This window comes from Caretta caretta, chromosome 15, assembly GCF_965140235.1.
Source record: "Caretta caretta isolate rCarCar2 chromosome 15, rCarCar1.hap1, whole genome shotgun sequence".
In the NCBI taxonomy this organism is placed as follows: domain Eukaryota; kingdom Metazoa; phylum Chordata; order Testudines; family Cheloniidae; genus Caretta; species Caretta caretta.
The window spans coordinates 24,804,212-24,822,303 of record NC_134220.1 but is presented as its reverse complement, the minus strand read 5'-3'; the positions used below and the strand labels follow the sequence as shown (position 1 = coordinate 24,822,303).

The window sequence follows — 18,092 nt, the reverse complement described above, 5'->3', positions numbered from 1 at the left end:
CACCAAGCCACCAGTTTGAAATTATCCTGGCTGAGCTAAGGTAACTGGGGACTGAATTGAGGCTTGGCTAGCACAGCAGTGCAAGGGTATAAAGGAGTGCAAGGTCACAAGCCCCACACCACACCACACCACTATCCTCAATTGGCTACTACTTCCACTGGGCAGATCGTAATATCAGAACCTAGCCCTGTACTGTCAGCAGGTGGGTCTTCTGAAGATCTAGGTGATGCCTTAATGCAGAAAGGGCCATCCAGTCGCGTTTGCATCATGATCCTTAAACAAGACAGAAAGAAACTGTGAAAGAGAGAGACCCAGTTTTACTTAAATCAAAATGAACAGTTTTATAAGGCTGGTCTAAAGAAAGAGCAGAGTTAGACTCCAGACTGAGACCTAAGAGCTACCTGTGCCCGACCGGTGTAACTGTATCCACCCGTGTGCTGGGCTGGATTTCTGCTGGGCTATCCCATGGTTCTGAACGGTGCATTAACCAGGGTGCGCTATGAATTCATTCACAGAGTGCTCTCTCTCGCTCTCACCTAACCGAGCTGCTGTCTGTGGCAGTGACAGGAAAACAATATTTCATAAGTAACTTGCAAGTGGAGTTATTCATTATTAATGCAGACAGTTCTGAAGGTGAAAGCAAGCCGGATTTGGCAGCAAGAACTGCTAATGAGAATGCCATTAATTAAGTTGGTCTGCAAACTACAAAGTGATTCATAACACAGCTGGCTGACTTGCTCAGCCACTCTGCTTCTTTCCTGTCAACTAAACACAAAAATGTCATTTGTTGTACATTTCTCCTACTCATGAGTCTTTACCGCTAGCACATCACAGCTCTACCCAAAGGCTAGGTTCAGCACAGGACGAGTATTTCTTGGATGGCATCTCTGTAAATGCGGTGGAGGGCAGCAGAAATGGAGCAGGCCAACATGGGCTAGAGCGCTGAGCCAGTGTCGGTGACGTACAGTGCCAAAGAAGGATGGAGGTAGATGAGAAAGTACAACCCAGATGGAATTGTGGGATAGCAGAAAAGGATTAACAGTGCATGGGCTTGAGTAGCTTGCATTCTCACGGCAAAGTAGGTGAGCTGACCCTGCATAAGAGCTCCTTGAACTACAAATGTTATCAGTGCTTCTTCCAAGTGACCACTGCCCCTGGGCCTCTTGATACCGTTATTAGTAATAACCATGTTTATTGCAGCAGCCCCTGAGGGCCAATCAAACACAGGATCCCCACGGCACTGGGTGCTGTACAAACAGAGAGTCATAGACGGACCCCGTCCCCACGTCCAGACCTCAACTACTTCCCACAATATTACCCCAAAGCTAACTAGCACTTTTCAATGGAAGGCTAATTCGTTTTTTTCTTTAAAAATCACTAACTCAGCATTAGCCACGTGTGGCATCATGGTACTCCATTGGCTGGAGAAAAGTTAGGGCGACTCACGTTTCTGACAGCCAGGCATGCTTCAGTCCCTGCGTGGATCTGAGTGGGTGGGCCCAAGTGCACGCAGGCACCTGGGTGATGTTGGTTACGGCCAGGGGCATTGGTTGTGCACAGAAAGGTGGGGGGGTGGGTGCACGTATGTGCACAGGGGGGTGAGTGAACACATGCAGAGGTCTGAGCAGAAAGATGGGTGTGAGTGCAGGCAAGCGTACGCCCAGGTTGTGAGTGTGCAAATGCACAAAGTGGTGGGTGTGCAAAGAGAAGGGGGGGTGCGCGTACAGACACACACAGAGCATTCTGCATTCTCTTTGATGGAGGATTGCAGAAACACTACCCTCCCCCAGGGCTTTGCAGCGCAATAACCTGATTATTCATAAACCAGCAAGAATCATCAATCCCTCATTTATCATTTTCAACATAAATAATGAGGGCAAGAGCAGAACATGCCAGCAGTAAATTAGTTATAGCTCTAGTGTTGAAATCTGCCCATTTCCTTTAAACCTGCCCCACTTACTGATAATAAACAGTGATCCGACTGATTTCTTGTCTGAATCCACGAGCATTGGATTACAAGAAACACAAGCCGATCCCCTTCTACATGCATGTGAAAGTCACTTCGGCTGTTGTGTGGGAGGCTGACTAGGAAAATGCAGTGAATTAAAAAAAAAACCTATTTGTCATACTGACAAATTCCTCAGGAAATAACAGCCTTTGTATTCCCCTCTCTGACCTGCTCTGGTCACAGCCGTTTCTGCTCCACATCCAACAGCTTCTTAGCGCCTGCACTTCCAGGACATTTGTTTAACTGTTTGCTCAATCTGTGGATTTTATGAATGGAAAACAGACCGTCATTACTAGAACCTGATGCAGCGCTTCTGCACATGCCCTAGGCTTCAAGTATTCCATTGAGTGCTTTGGTGAATAGGGAGGGACTTAAGCACTTGCTTAAAGTCAAGCATGTGCTCAAGTGCTTGGCTGAATTGCGGCCTTAATCAGCACATTTAAACATATGCCTAAATCATCAGGGCTTTGTTCATATTCAGTCTTCACCCAGGCACAATTCCTATTAAAGTCAATCTGACATCAGAAGTCCCATTGACTTCACTGCCATTCTGCCGGAGTAAGAACTATGGACCAGCCCCTTAACCACGGGCCCTATGGCTCAGTTCTGGGATGTTGTTCACAGCCTCTGTCCCATTTCCATCCTTTAAAGAAATTCTCTTCTCTTCCAGGAGCGCTCTCCTCTCTGGGTATCTTTTCTACTTGTAGCATCCCATGCTGCAGACTGAAGCGTCACTGCTCTGCGCGGATTCTCCTCCTTCCTGGGAGACGCTGGGCTGATTCCCCCCAGGCCCTTAGATAAGCTGAGTGACGGTCAGTGTGGCTGGCACGCATCTCGGCTCAGAATCTGGGCAGCGGTTTTTCTGGCTTTCTACCTGCCCTGTAATACTGCCGCAGTGCTTTCCCTTCTAGCCAAACTCCTCAGTCCAACCCCCACTGATTGTCCGGAGAACCTGCCTGGAGGAACAGGCTGCGAAGAGCTTTGCTGATGGATCAGATTTTACCTTCTGGCTAGGTTACCATGCTGGAAGCCACCTGGAAAGTCCCTCTCTCCCCCACCAGTACAAGGGCCTGGCAGATGAAGCAGCAGCATGGTTTTTGGGACCTCTGACTAATCCTCTAATCCAGAGCTCTCAAATGATGGGGCAGAATTGCTTGCTTTACAATCTGTCCCGCAGTGGCAGGCCACTAAAGGCTCCCGCTGAGCTCGGAGCCCCGCCATGCTAGGAGCTCTGCGTCCCTGGTGCAGACATATCCAGTCCCAAAGAGTCCAAATAGAGGGGGGAAGTGACTTGTTCAGGTCACACAGCAGAGCCAGGACTAAAACCCAGTCTCTCCTCCTAATGCAGCATCCCACCAACCAGCCTCACACCAGCAATCTCGATATGGTATGGACAGATTAGCCCCTTCCTTTTACCTACCTCCTTACGGATTTGTACATGCCTCACCAACATACCTGCTGGGCAAACGGCACCCAGGACGTGATCACGTCTTCCATCATTCAAATGCAGCCACCTCTGGAGAGGCTTGTTCGGCAGCCCTTGCAACATGCCCTGTACACAATTGGGTGGAAAGCGACACCACCCCCTCCCCACCTCAGCCGATGTCAACTCCAAAGGAAGTGTGCAAATCCTGTTTGCCCCCTGCAGCGGGGGTTTCCCACAGGAGCCTACAGAAGCTGGCAGCTCCCCTAAGTGCCTCTGAACATCTCAGCCGCCAACATCTGTAAAAGTGGCACCCGGGAGTCCTCTCCATATTGGGCCACTTTAACTGCAGAGCAAACGTGCCGACCGCTAGAGATGGCTAGATATACACAAGTCGTAAATAGAGAAGGTGCCAGGAGACAGCACTCAGCGACAGCTTCCTCTGTCTGCTCTTAACTCTCTCGGATACGTCAGGAAGCTGGTTCTTTTAGCTGCCAGCCCTGCCAGTTCACCCTGGGATTGGAGAGACTCGGCTGGGGCTTTCCTTCTTGGGCATCACCCCCTAACAGAAAAGGTTCTGCAGCCAAATGATCAGCTCTGTGCTCACCCTTCGCCGGCAGGTGTCACTGATTGGCCGTCTCACTGGAATTTCGTCCACAGTTCTGCTGCCCAAGCCGGACCGGCATCCAGCCCTCTCCCCCGGAGCTGTGTAGGCTCTGGAGGGTGCACAGGAATGAAATGCAGATCAAGTTTAGTTTGGTCACTAAAATCAGCTGGGCCAAACTTAGCCCACGCAGCAGGGAGGCAGCGAGGCCTGTCACGCCCCATAACAGGATCTCACTACGGCGGCTGAAATGCTGAACCCATTCCTTGGGGAGTCGAGCCATCCCTGTCCCTTAGTGCCTCACGATCTCTAGCCTCACAACACCCCCTGGGAGGCAGGGAAACACCGTTATCCCCCTTTTACAGCCAAGGTGCTGAGGCAGAGAGAGACTAAGGCCCAGATGCTCAAAGGTACGTGAGGGTATTTCCCTTGACTTCAGTGGAAGTTCAGAGCCATAATACCTTTGTGGAGCTGGGCCTAAGTGAATGGCCCAAGGTCCCACAGGAAGTCAGTGGCAGAACAGGGAATTGAACTTGGGTCACCCAAGCCACAGACTAGAACCTGAACCACTGGGCCATCCCACCTCTACCCTGTTTCAGCCTCCATAACTGAACTTTACAGCGTGGGCCCATCTCGAGTCAAAAGATTTAAATCTCAAGCCTCTTGGCAGCATAGCCCCCTCTCTGAAAGCCCCAGTTGTATCGTGAGAGTCTATATAACGGCCCGCACGTTTTGAAAGCTTCCAGGTTTGGCACCCCACCAGCAGGACACATCCTGTCCCAGCTGCATTTGTCCACCGCGTACTATTGGGCAGCAGCCCGATGGACCCTCCCTCTGAAACACGAAGCTCAGCGATTTCGGAGAGAGGCTCCTTTCACCAAGTACTGCATTTTATAAGGGGAAACACCCTCTCCCCCAGCAGCTTGCAGGTCTTTAAAAAATACACCTTAATGATGAAACACAACATCTGGAGAGCACGCTTGCCCCTCCACGGAGGCTCCCCAGGAGGTGATTTGCCACATCTCTATATGAAACCAGTACAAGAGATCAGCCCAGAAGGGAATTGTAACTTCAGAGCTGGCTTTACCCACATGTGTGAGCAGCCCACATAATGTGTAACAGCTACACAGAGGAAGGGGCTGCAGGAGAGAAGAGCTTAGAGTTAATCGATACTCTGCCTGGACCTCCATAGGGGCTCCTGGCATTGTTCGTATTATTGATCATTTGCATTACATTAGCACCTAGCAGTGCCAGCCAGGAACAGGGTGCTGGGCACCATACAGTGACTGAGAGTCCCTGCCTCAAAGCGCTTACAATCTCTGTAGACAAGGCAAACACCAGGCAGGAGGGGAAACAGAGGCACAGAGAGGGGAAGTGACTTTCCCGAGGGCACGCGGACACAATGGTCAGATCACCAGAGTCCCAGCCCAGTGCACCATCCACTGGACTGCACGCCGTCCTGGCCCAACTGCACCTCCCCAATGAAGTGACTCACCCTGCGCAGTGACACTGGTTCTTTGAGATGTGTCCTGCTGCTATTTGGGTGATCCTTCAGCACTGGAAGGAAACGGCAGTTACACCTCATCAATCATTAAGCTTTCAATGACCATAGGAATCTACAAGATGTTACGGCAGCAGAAAGGGCCAAATTCAGCCCAGGTGTAACGTCCAAGGATGAGAATGATTTCTCAGCATTAGCAGGCCACTGGACTCCATTCAGTTCACATGCTCAGCTGGAAGCATCGCATGCATTTTCTAGGACCGTTTGTGCCCTTCGAGGGCTGTGGCGTTATTTCAAATGGTTGCAACATCTTGGTTGGTATCAAGAGCAGAGGTATTGTCCGCGCTGGTCTCTCTGGTTCACTCATTTGTGTTGATATTATTTATATTTTTTTGGTATTTCAAAACCATCAGCACTAGAGATGAGTCCAGCCCAAAGTTCAGGGGCTGGTTGTGTCCTCTCTGGCCCACCCCCAAATGCAGGGAAAGGTCAAATCAGACCCAGCTTGAATCCAGGTTCAGTCCCTTTCTCCAGCAATGGGCTGAACTCTGCAGCTGTCCAGATCTCTTCAGACCAACCATGAGGGACCACAGACCACAACTTGAGAACTGCTGATTCAGGCTCAGAGCCTGCAAAGACTTACTCACCATCTTGCTTAATATCATGCATGTTCCTAGTCCCATTGGCTTTAATGCAAAAACCTATGTGCCTAAAGGGAAGGGCATGGGTAAGTCTTTGCAGGATTGGGCCCTCAAACAGCAAAAAAAGAAAAAAAAATCCCAATGACCCATATATGATATTTTCCCTGAATGCTCTGAAACATTCTAAGCTTCATAAATTGCAACACATGGTGCTGGATTAAATATCACCATGGTCATTCTAGCCTAGGCTCCTGCTGATAGCCAGATTTTACCTTCAACAGAATTCCATGATTGAATTATATCCTTGCATTAAAACGAGAGCCCTGTATCTTTATCGCAGGTAGCTGAGAGCACTTACCCAGCACAGGGACTGCATACCGAAAAGTCTGGAGAAAAATGACCCAAGTTCAGAGCTGGGTTAGCTCATAAACGAAATAGCTTGGTGGTCTCAACCTAGGTCCTGGCTATTTCTTGATCCATAATTTGGCCCAGTTCATACACCGGGACGTGACTGAAGGAGGGAGTTTCTAGCGTTTACAGTAAGGATTTAGGAGAGAGCGCTCCTGGGATCCATCTATACCCTGCTTTCTCAGTAACTCACTACCTCACATCTGGTAAATTGGGCAAAAAGCAACGCTTGCTGCTCTGTGTTGGGCCACTGAGGCAAGGGGGTATCAGAACACTTATCTCCGGTATCTCACAGGGTGCTGAGAGGCTTAATTAACAAGGGCTAGATTCTGCCTCTCTTGTTCATTACAAATAGCGCTTCGGTGAGTAATCCCTTTGGCCTCCGTATAAATTGCTAGTCACCGTGAGCACTGGCGGCAGCATCTGGCACTTAATGTGTATGGAGATCCTCGGATGAACAACGCTTATGCAGATGCTCAGCGGGCTCAGTTCTGATCCCCTTCCCCACACTGAGCAGGATCTTACTGTCTGAGCAGTCCCACTAATTCATTTGGCTTCAATGGGACTACAGGAGTGAAGCTCAGAGGACCAGCCCCACACTTTAGCAGTGATGCCAGCCAGGAAAACCCCATGGAATATCAGCAATGTTCCACTTCTAGGATTCCACAGGGATGCCTCTGCAAACAGCTTTCTGCAGACCCTGGGCCTTCAGCTGTGGGCATTAGGGGTTGCTCTGGCAAATAATAATGATAACTCGAAATATACTGTTTGTCACATAACCTTACCCGGCAGCTAGAGTGTTCAGTGTCTCCTAGCATCCTGCTCCTGCATATCAAATACTGAAACACAATCTTCTTGGTTAAGCTAAGCCAGCCATGTATCTAGTCATCAAAGGAACTGTAAGTGGCTAACAAATACTACAGAGAAAAGAATTCTGGACAAAGATCAATCTTCACTGGCAACTGCTGGATTTTTCTAAGCAAAAATACCCTGCAGAGTTTAAAACTGCATCCAACTTCAAAGGAAAGAGGTCTCCAGATAGAGATTACCACTGTTACTAACACAGCATGCTTTATCAAGTTACACACATTTACATCTAGAGTCATTTTGATTGTTCCCAAAGATGGAATTCAAACTGGAGGCCATGCTTTCAGGGGTATATTTTTAAAAGAATCATTAATATCCACAACCGATGTTGCACTTTTCATAATGCTATAGGCTGCAGCATTACGTATCGGGGTCCTAGTACTCTACCGCCTTGCACCTTGTGTAGCTGTTTACACCTGTTCCATTTTTATGTGGGCTGACATAAGGGTGAGTTTCAGCCCTAGTGACTTTCAGTTCAGATTTATTCAATTTATAATTGGAAAGATGAGTTTTCTAACTGCAACTTCAACCTGGAATCTGAGAGTCAAGCTGGGTTCTTCTCACATCACGCATCTTTACAAGCAATTTGGAACTTAGCTCATGATGCATGAAGCAGAAAATAATCCAGCTAATTCTCCCATACGTGTATTGGTTCTGGAGTACTAACAGGAGAAAAGACTTTTTGTCAGTAAAGCAAGCAATAGAAAATGCCTGGAGCCAAAAATTTCTGCTTCAAATGTGGATCAGAGCTTTCCCCATGTTTGGAATTGTTCAGATCTGGAGTTTTGGTTCAACTAGTTACAGAGAAAAAAAGCCAGCTGCAAAAGTACGAGTCTTGATCCAGATGCCTTTGAAGTTCCAGGATCTTGATTTGGGTCAATTATAAGAGCCAAAAATGCATAGAACTGAATCTGAGGCTTGATTCCCCTCTCACACCAGCAGTAACTCCACTGAAGTCAACGGCATTGCATTGAGGTAAAACGGACGTAAGCAAGGCATGACTAGGGCCCACAGTGTTTTAGGTGAGAAGGTGCCTTTTTCATACAGTCACCTCCCATCCCATAAATGCCCTTTACATTCTGTATAGCCCTGGAGGTGGCTACCACAAGACGAGCTCTTTATTTACTATTTCGGGAAAAACTCTCCCGGTCATTTTAATGGTGCATTTTCTGCTTCCTATTTTGTTACAGATGCATTTGCACTCAAGGAGGTTCCCTACCTTTGAAGGCAATAAATGATACCATTGGCCCATCAGTTATAAAAGATCAGGTTATTGCATACCTGGCTTTCTTCCCATGGAAGTGTCCTATGCTGTCCTCCTAGGTAATCCCTCATTACTGTCCCTAAAGAACAAGAAAGATGATTTAAAGGCCAATACTGGGAGATTATAGAATTTTGAAGGAGTATGTCTGCAAAGTGGGTGTTGTTTAAAATTTCTTCGTTTAACCAGCCCACCAGCTCCTCTGCGAGGCCTGACAGCTCTTTCGTTTTACAATTGACATCAATCTCAGGTCACTTCAGATGTGACTGTTCCAGCTTCCAGCCTGTGGTGCGTGATTTATTACCTGGCTGCCGTCCTGACAAATATTCATTTCAATAATTACAGGGGGCCAAAATGAGAGGGGAAATAAACTTGACAATTAATACAGCAATTAAAAAAATGGCACCCTTTCCCATGCTTCCTTACTAGCCTTATTCTCCCCCTCACATCACACACAAAACAAATACAGATCAGCCAGCTAAAACAACACCCTCAATGGGCTAAAACTGATAATAGACAGGAATAGCATCAGAAGGCTGCCATATTTTCCCTACAAGTTGCATGCCAATCTGGCGTGTCTAATCAGCTGCCAAGATCAGCTCTTTAGCCCAATGTATCATTATCAGCGAGCATATATAATTTCATGGTAAATCACAGAAACTGATGAATGACTATTTAGATTGCAATTGTCAGGAGAGTATAAAATACTTCCTGTTTTAAGGATCCTAAGAACAGTTACCTGCTTTTACTGGCCAGAGACCCGGCTGCCCAGCTCCATTCCTCATTTGAACAGCCCCCTACTCACCTGGCATAGCTGAGGGACTTTTACATAAGCAGAAACAATCCTGCCTTTCAGGGACCACAAACGCCTTCGCTGCAGTTCAACTCCCCAGCCTTGAATTTCAGTTTAAAAAAGAAACAACTGTTCGGGCCAGAAGCCATAGAGTTTAGGCTGCTGACTTAAACCAGCTATTTGGAGACTGTCTTTCCTTATTCAAAGCCAATCTGTGGTACTCCTCATCTAGGCCTGTACATTGCTCCTGCGGGGAGGGGCATCTTGGCATGAAGGGAAGCGTCAGAAGTTACAGTAGAAATAGCTTCAAAGTCGCAAACAAAAACCAAAGCCGCTTCCCCGGTGAGCTCCCATAACACTCTGTAAAACTGCTCCACTCGCCAGAAATCCTCCGGAGTGTCACAAACAGTGCAAGTCGGGAGAGTGCCGTGTGGGGACACGGGAGGAGCCAGGGAAAAGGTGAATGACCACAGACCCGGAGAAACCACCGCACCTGCTACAGGAAAAGTATCACGCGAGTGGTGCTGTGAACAACAGGAACTGGCTGTCAGCAGAGCTCTGCACCTCACAGTGGCTGCGGGACAGATTTCCAGAAGAGGTCAGCCCCGGGTGTCTGCTGTGGGTGCTGGCTCATGTTGTGGGTGCTGCGCACTGGGAATCTGGTCCCAGAGTGTACATGTGTCACAGGGGTGGCCCTCTGATGGGTCCAGCACCCAGCCTCCCTGGGACAGCCTCCACTAAGGAAAATGAGCCAACCCAGGTCCACCTGTGTCTGGTTAAGGGGATAAGTAGCAGGGCATAATTAGTTAATGAGCATAATAAAGCATTATGAGGACTCAGGCAGGAGCCCAGACACAAAGAGGAATCTCCTGGGGAGAGAGCTTGTCAGAGGAGCAGGGGAGGAAGCTACTCCCAGTGGTGTCTCCCTGGAGAGCAGAGGCTCCTGGAAAGAGGAACAGGCCTGCAACAGGAAGAGAGGAGGCCCTGGAGGAGAGAAACTACAAAGCTCTCCAGGCAGGGAAGCCTAGGAGATCTGTGCTGTCTCAGGGTGAGAGACTGCAGAGCTCCAGGCAATGGAGAAGCCTGGGGACTTACAGCAGAAGGAGAGGGTTTGTTTACATACCACATTTTGGGGTAGATTAAATAAACCAGAGCCCTGAAGGGGCTTTGATCACTGTATGCAAGCCTCATTGAACTTACTAAAAGCCCACTAGGGGAAACTGAAGCAGAGGCATATCCATGGTTGCACACTGGGCCATGAGGGGGCCCTCCAAGCCTGAGTGCCCACCATCAAAACATGTCACAGAAGATTTCTAATCATAAAGGGAACATCTGTTTGCATCCACAGCTGGAGGCCAGATAGTTGACCAAATGGATCCTTGTTCGGGTCTGGGGTGGCACTTCCTGTGTTCTTAGAGTATCTGCTAACAGCAAGGCAGGATAGGTCTCCTCGCAGGCACCATTCACCTTTTGGCACTTTTCAGAGGAACAGCCGTGTTAGTCTGTATTCGCAAAAAGAAAAGGAGTACTTGTGGCACCTTAGAGACTAACCAATTTATTTGAGCATGAGCTTTCGTGAGCTACAGCTCACTTCATCTGATGCATACCCCACGGTATGCATCCGATGAAGTGAGCTGTAGCTCACGAAAGCTCATGCTCAAATAAATTGGTTAGTCTCTAAGGTGCCACAAGTACTTCTTTTCTTCTTTTGGCACTTGTGTGTTTTTTCTTGCAACATTCACCGCCGGATCCTACAAATACTTTCCCCTTAACCTGTGCTATGCATCCCAGTTCTGCGACTCTTTGCTTACAAAGGGAATTTAAAGCACCGTATGAAGGGCCCCTGATTCTGCACCCTGCATTTAAAGAGCAATGAACATTGAATACTCGTCTGGCTGCTCTCTCATGCTCTGCTTTCCCTCTTCACTTTCCCTTGGACAAGTCCTTCCAAATGGCTTCCTCTCACTTCAGTGATTTCCAAACTAAGAAATATTCTCATAGGCCCAATTCAGCAGCAATCCATCATTGCCAGACCAGCTAGGGATCTGCAGGACCTATCGCCTGTCACCTCTCCCTCCACTTCGTAACCATCACTCATGACCCTTTCCCCTCCAAAACTCTGCAGCCAGGTCAAAACGTAAGAATTCTGAATTTCTATCCTTTGTTACCAAGGTGTTTTCAAGCCCAGCTGCTTTTGTACTATTTCCCTTTCAAGTCTTTATGGACGCAGCCGGACGTTTGCTATCATTAAATCGTAAGTTTTGGCTTCGAAGCTTGAAGTCTGCCTCTGCTTCTTCAACCAGAGTAGGAGTTATTGACGAGGGCCATCACTGTCACGCCCCCTTATTTAAATCTGACCACTGGCAAAGCTGTGTCCGGAAGCTGGGCCTGCTGGAGAGTCAGGTCTTCTGGCAACCTAAGGAGCGCGGCAGGCTGCCCGATTGGCTACGCTGACGGATTGGTTGGAAGAATCATCAGACTGTCTCTTATGCCCAACAGTGGCAGTTCAGAGGCTGCTTCAAGCACTGACCTGCAGCTGCAATAGCTCCTGCACCTGTTTGTTCCCACTCCTGCTCCAGCCATGGCACCAGTCTTGCCTCTCTCCAGGTAACCCAGTTCTGACCCTTGGCTCCGATTCCTGTCTTCTGACTTTGACTCTGACCCTTGGCCCTAGCCTCTGACTCCAGTTCCAACCCTTGGCTCCAGTTTCTGATTTCAGCTCTGGTCCTGGGCTCCAATTCCTGACCACTGACTGCTGCTCCAACCAGTAGGCATGACCACCCACATCCCGATCACGGACGAGCCAAATAGCTCTGCTTCAGTCGGGAATATTTGCTGGCTTATTCTAGTTGCCTTCAGAAAGGGCGTTCCAAAAGGACTTCAAACCCACTGTTACTGGTCTCAACAAACTTTAAACCAAACTTAAGATTGCAGATTTATACCTTTTATCTTATGCACATGGGACTCATGTGAGGCAGAAGAGTACTTAGATACTACGCTGGGGGGGGGGGGGGCTGCAGAAATGTCATAAATCAATCAATAGATTGATCAGTAAGCAAGCACCATTAGCTGTCTAGATAACACATTTATATGATCAATATTGCCTGGATACTTCCAACACTGCTACCTGGGAACCACAATGATGGGAAGACACAGGTTGGGTTAGCCGGGCGACTGTGCAGGAGCAGAGGGCACCCAATGGCCCCTGATGCTCAGAGCCATTTGGTGACCCCTTGGTCTATGTTCGCTGAAAGTTTTAAATATATGCAACCGTTCTTCTTACAACAGCCCAGGTCAGAGCAGTGTGACAACCTGCCCAGGAGCAATGCTACATTGCCCTTCTCAGGGGCAGTGGAGGAGAACGGACCTGAACACTGTTAAATCCCCTCTGGACCCCACCAGGAAAGGCGGCTGTGTGCTCCCAAGGACAAAACGAAGGACTGGCCCTTTAATGTATTCAATTCCAGATAGCCATCTGATTTTTACTTAAACACATTATAGCCACTTGGCTCCACCACCTCAGTGGGAAGCCTGGGCTACCTATTCATCACTGGCTTTGTAAGCTAACACCTCCTTAAAGTCTGCTTCCATGCGTTTCCCCTTGCTGCAGCCCTCCGGCCCCCTTTTTCTGGTTTGTCCCACAGCCCCGCAGATAGCGCATCAGTAGTCAATTCAAACATTTCCAGCATGCTCCCGTCTCAATCATCTTCTCTCCAAAAGTGCATGTTGAACACACGCCTTAGCCCACACTGGAGTGCAAACGTGCCGTCACCCATGTGCCAGCAATCAGGTGCGTGGCTGGGACATCCGGTCTCAGAGCTCCAGTCCGGAATACACAAGCCGTGCACTCTGGTTTTCAGACCCCGCCCCACCTGTGGTCGCTACGTTTCTCTGCTTTGGTTGCCCAGTGGGATGAAGTTAACACTGTTTGAACTTGAAGGTGACAGTGAGGAAAGTGCTTGCAGATGTTGGGGTCCTGTTACCAACGAGTTATCAGCCAGGCTGGAATGCTCATATTTCAGAGGCAGTCTGGGTGTGACGGGCTGTGCATCCCACACCAGCCCTGAGAAAGTTAACAAGGGCCTGAGAGAGTCGGGGGGGGGGGGGGGAACAGGGAGGGTTAACTGAGGGTGAAGCCCAGACTATAAAGCCAGGAGGCTAAAAGCAGAAGGGGGCCTGTAGAAGGAGGCGGTAGGTCTTCAGGGACAAGGGGAGAGTAAGCCCTGAGATCCTGTCCTGCCATGAGGCGCAGAGCAGGCTCCTGTGGTAAACCCAGACAAGGGGAGAGAGATCTACTGAGTAGGAAGGAGCCCAGAGAAGTGGCAACAGGGCCGGAGCCTGAGCTGACCTGGACTGCTGGTTATAGAAGCCCTGGGCCAGAACCCAGTGTAGCGGGGGGCTGGGGCTCTTCGGCCAACCACTGCTATAGTTGCCCCGAGTCAGAGCTGAGCGGTGTCCAGAGAAGGCATTTGGCCTGGGGCCCTCTGTTGGGCTTTGTAACCCTGAAAGGGGTGGTCCAAAGGGTGACCTGGCCGGAGGGCCAAGCTCCCAGAAGAGAGAGTATCCTAGAGCAAGCGGAGAGCAGACTGGGAGGGGTCGAGGGGCTGGTGCCATGAAAGCTGCTTTCCCAGATTTGGATGGGGGAGACGCCCTAGCAGGGATGGGAAGCCCTGCTCCGCTGGGTCAGGCCAGGTCCATGAAGTGAGGTGGCATCTGGTGAGGGGTTCGCCTGCACTTTCCTGGCCTGCTGTGCCCCACCCAGGCTCGGAACCCCCTGGGCTGTGCACAACAGCCGGAGCTCAGCTGAAGGGAGTCACGAGGCGCTCTGTGCGGCTCCAGTTTCCCGCCATCCCCAGAGGGGGGCTACCTCAGGGCTCACTCAGACCCAGCATGAGTCTATTTCAAGAGCTCGCTCCCGCCGCTGTCCTTTGGGATGGGGCAATTCGGGGTGCCTGAGCGCAGCAGCATGCCCCTCCTGCTTGGGTTAAATGGCAGGCGCTGGAATGGGGACAGACACCTGTTTCGCTGCTAAGTCTCCCGGCCAGCTACTTGTCGGGCTCCACAAACTCCACACGAAGAATCAGGACGGCAGACACTACTGTGCACGTAGCCAGGTCTGTAGTACAAACATGGAGACAAGTATGAACCCAAACCTCACTGGATGCCAAGGGGGACCAAACAGAGCTTCGGAGCCCGCGAACAGATAGCCCACGGATCTCCTAATAAACCCCACCAGCTAGAGCAGTGTGGACCTGCCCTTTGAAGGCTTCCATCTCCAGGGCTCTGGGAACTGGGACTCGGCAAAGCCAGGCATGTTAGTCTCTGAAAGGCACGTGGCAGCCTTTGTCTCCATCCAAAATCCAGGCCCTGAATGGGCTGACCAATACACATCTCAATCTAGGAGACCGTCAGCATCCGGACGTGTCAGGGAAATCATTCAGCCTTTTCAAGGGGACTTTTCAGAGCTGCTACCATTTCCCCCTCCGAGCCTAAATAAAGCAGGGAAAGAACTTCGCAAGGAGATTTCAGGAGTATTCAAGGGGTTTCAATTTCCGCTCCAATAATCCAGTAAAAACAGTCTACTGCCCAAGGAAGGGATGAGGGGGGAAAAAGCCCCTGGTCTTATGCACTTTGCGGTCTGCTGTTTCCTGCCATTTGTCAGCTCTGCCAACAAAAACCAGGGGTTGTTTGAGTTTTATTGAGTTGCAGGAAATAGGGAGTTCAAATAAAAAAAAATGAAACTATGACAATAAGCGCTCGGTAAGTTTTAGAGCTGACAGGACAAATTAACTGGAAGGGGATGGCAAATTAGTCCTTCCTTGCAAGAATTGGCGGCGGATCGCTGCTCAGCTCAGTTGTCTCCTGTTGCCTTGTGGTTTTCTCGTGTCTCATTTTTAATGTTTTACCTGGTTTTGGAGAATTTTTCACCTTGGTCTGCCCATCAGGGAGGCACCATGCAGGCTTCCTTCACATCACATCTCCAGCATGCATTCAGCCCTGGGCTGGGCAGATGCTCCGATGGTAATGGGGTGTAGCCCACGGAGATAGCTTAGCATTCGATTTAGCAGTAGCACAGGAACCTAACAGGCCTATATCCTGTCAGCCATTAGTTTAAGGAGTTAGCATAAGGCTTTGAGGCCTACAAACTTGAGCATACCTAAGTGGCCCAACTGTGACCCTGAGTTTTGGGCAACTAGGAACATCGTGCTTGGCGGGAGAGCTTGAAGATAATACCAGGTAACCGTAGGAACACTGAACTGATACTAGACTAGGATATTTTCGGATAAAATGTTGGCAGATTCTTAACCATGAACTTGCCTTGGTGTTGAACTGATGTGTAGGATAATTAATTGACTAAATCTATAGGATAAGGACACCCCAACATTATTAGGGTGAGGAAGTTAGATATGGACAAAGGAGGCCGGGCATTTCTATGAATATACATGACAGCCCCTTAGACCCTATAATAGGCCAGACTACCATGTAAGGGGGAGATTTGGACCTTCATACCAGGGACAAAATCTATGTCTCCCACCCGCGCCACATCTCCTAGGAAGGGCGTGAGCAGACATGTAAGGAACGGTACAAGATATTAGCTGCACTACCCTGTACTACTGCTACATTGCTATGTGGTTTGGAACATTTGTGTCTTTACTAACTGTGCTAATAAAGTTGCTTCAAAAGTTTTGCTTTGCCCTCAGTGTGAGCGAGTGTCTTTGTGGTGCACATCAGGGCTGCCAACCAGATATTGAACTTGGGCAACAAATTGCTCTGCCTCATTGATATCCTTGGTAATGTGGTTGTGTGTTAAGGAATACAAAGAGTATGATACTAGGCCATCAAAGGGAATCACTATCACCCCAGGGACCCAAGCCCCCAACTTGATGGTGAAAGGCTCTGTGTCCAGTGCACAAGCCCCCTGAACAATCCCATCCCTTGAAGCGTGAAGAGGTCTTAGCAAGGCTGCACTCCCATCTATCCTCCCTGGGCGAAAGGCCATGGTGGAAGTGCTGCGTATTATTGTTTCCCTTTCTCTAGCCAATGGCTTTTAAAGCAGACATGACAAATGATGTGGGAAGAAATCATATGAATAAAGCGGGATCCCCCAGCCATTCCCAAGGTTGCATTTTGTTCAGAAATCTTGTTCATTAGGATGGGTTCCTATTTGGGCATATCTGTAGTAATAAACAAACAAACATACATCATCTAGCACTCAGCAGCAGTCCTCAAAGTGCTTTACAAAGGAGGTTAATAGCATTATCCCCATTTTACAGATGGGGAAACTGAGGCACCAAGCAGTGAAGCTACTTGCCCAAAGTCACAGATCAGGCTAGGGCAGAGCTGGGATAGAACCCAACCCTCCCAAGTCCCAGTCCAGTGCTCTGTCCACTAGGCCATTTAAAACAAGTAAGGCAACGGTGTTGTCTAACAGCTGGCGACATGGCCTCAGGGTGCACAGCTCCAAACTTTAATTCAGCCCCTTTTATGGTCTATTTGTTTGCCAAATGCGTGTAATCTTTTCTCTAGGTGATATGGAATAAAACATGCTTTAACAAGCTATTTACCTTTAGACAATATCAATAGGCCAGCACCCGTAAGACAACAAAGCAGCACGCAGATCCCAAGACTCGCTAGCAAATCTGCAATAGCAAAGCACCATGCACAGCACTTAGCACTCAGAGGCAACCCTACAATAACAAATTGGCACCAAGAGCCCTGCACTCCCTAGCATGTCGAACGCAAGGCGGTGCTGTACCTGCCGGTGGAGGAGGGGGGAATATGGCTAAACCAGACCTCAGCTGCAAGCTTGTGTAGGACCAATAGCTGCGAGGTGGGAGGAAAATGATTTTTAAAGTTATGAGAAATATCTTGACTCTGTCATTTTAATTAACTTTCGGCTCAGAAAGCAAGCAACGAGCTGAGCGGAGAGATACTCTGGATCTCCTCCAACAGCTTTTGAAATTCAGACCTTGACCACTTTGATTCTTAAACCCAAACCTAGATTTCAGTTCCGACCATGCAATCAGTTGGCCTGACACCTTCTCACAGGGTTTCTAGGGCTGTGTGTTTGGGATACAAGTAAATCGCAAATGGGACTAGCTCCCCAAAGCACAATACCTTTTACCTATAGAGCACTTTTCATCCACAGATCTCAAAGTGCTTTACCAGCAAGGTCAGCATCATCACGCCCATTTTACAGATGTGTAAACTGAGGCACAGACTAGTGACTCACCCAAGGTTACTTAGCAGCAAAGCCAGGACTAGAACCCAGGTCTTCTGAGGGGCCAGCCAAGGGCACTATCCATTAGGCCACACTGCTTTCCCATGTAGCCTGATCTCCAGTGCAGGGGATTAGGTGTAGCAAGGCAAGCCTCAGAGGGAGGGAGCAGATGGCTGCTTGCCACTTATGAGGCCCGAGCAAACAGCAGAGGACTTTGGCACTTGGGCAGAAGGTGGAAATGACAGGGAAAGAAAAGAGCTGTTGACTGTGTCGGAGAGGCGTTCTGGGGCCCAGCGTGAGTCCAAAATCAATCCAGCTGCTGTGGCGGCTGGGTCATGCTGGCGCTTCGCTTGCTCGTTCCCCGT

General features: G+C 49.1%; 1 long non-coding RNA gene across 2 annotated transcripts in view; it reads right to left on the bottom strand.

Annotated features, from left to right (window-relative positions):
• Positions 1-18,092, bottom strand: part of LOC125622993 (uncharacterized) — a 25,492-nt gene extending 7,400 nt beyond the window's left edge. Inside the window, exons 1-3 of one of the 2 annotated variants that reach the window (XR_012665081.1) lie at positions 17,740-18,092; positions 8,734-8,795; positions 4,039-4,147 (exon numbers count right to left, since the gene is read on the bottom strand). This is a non-coding gene — a long non-coding RNA (uncharacterized LOC125622993). The remainder of the gene's footprint in view (positions 1-4,038; positions 4,148-8,733; positions 8,796-17,739) is intronic. The other variant, XR_007352872.2, reaches the window with a different exon arrangement.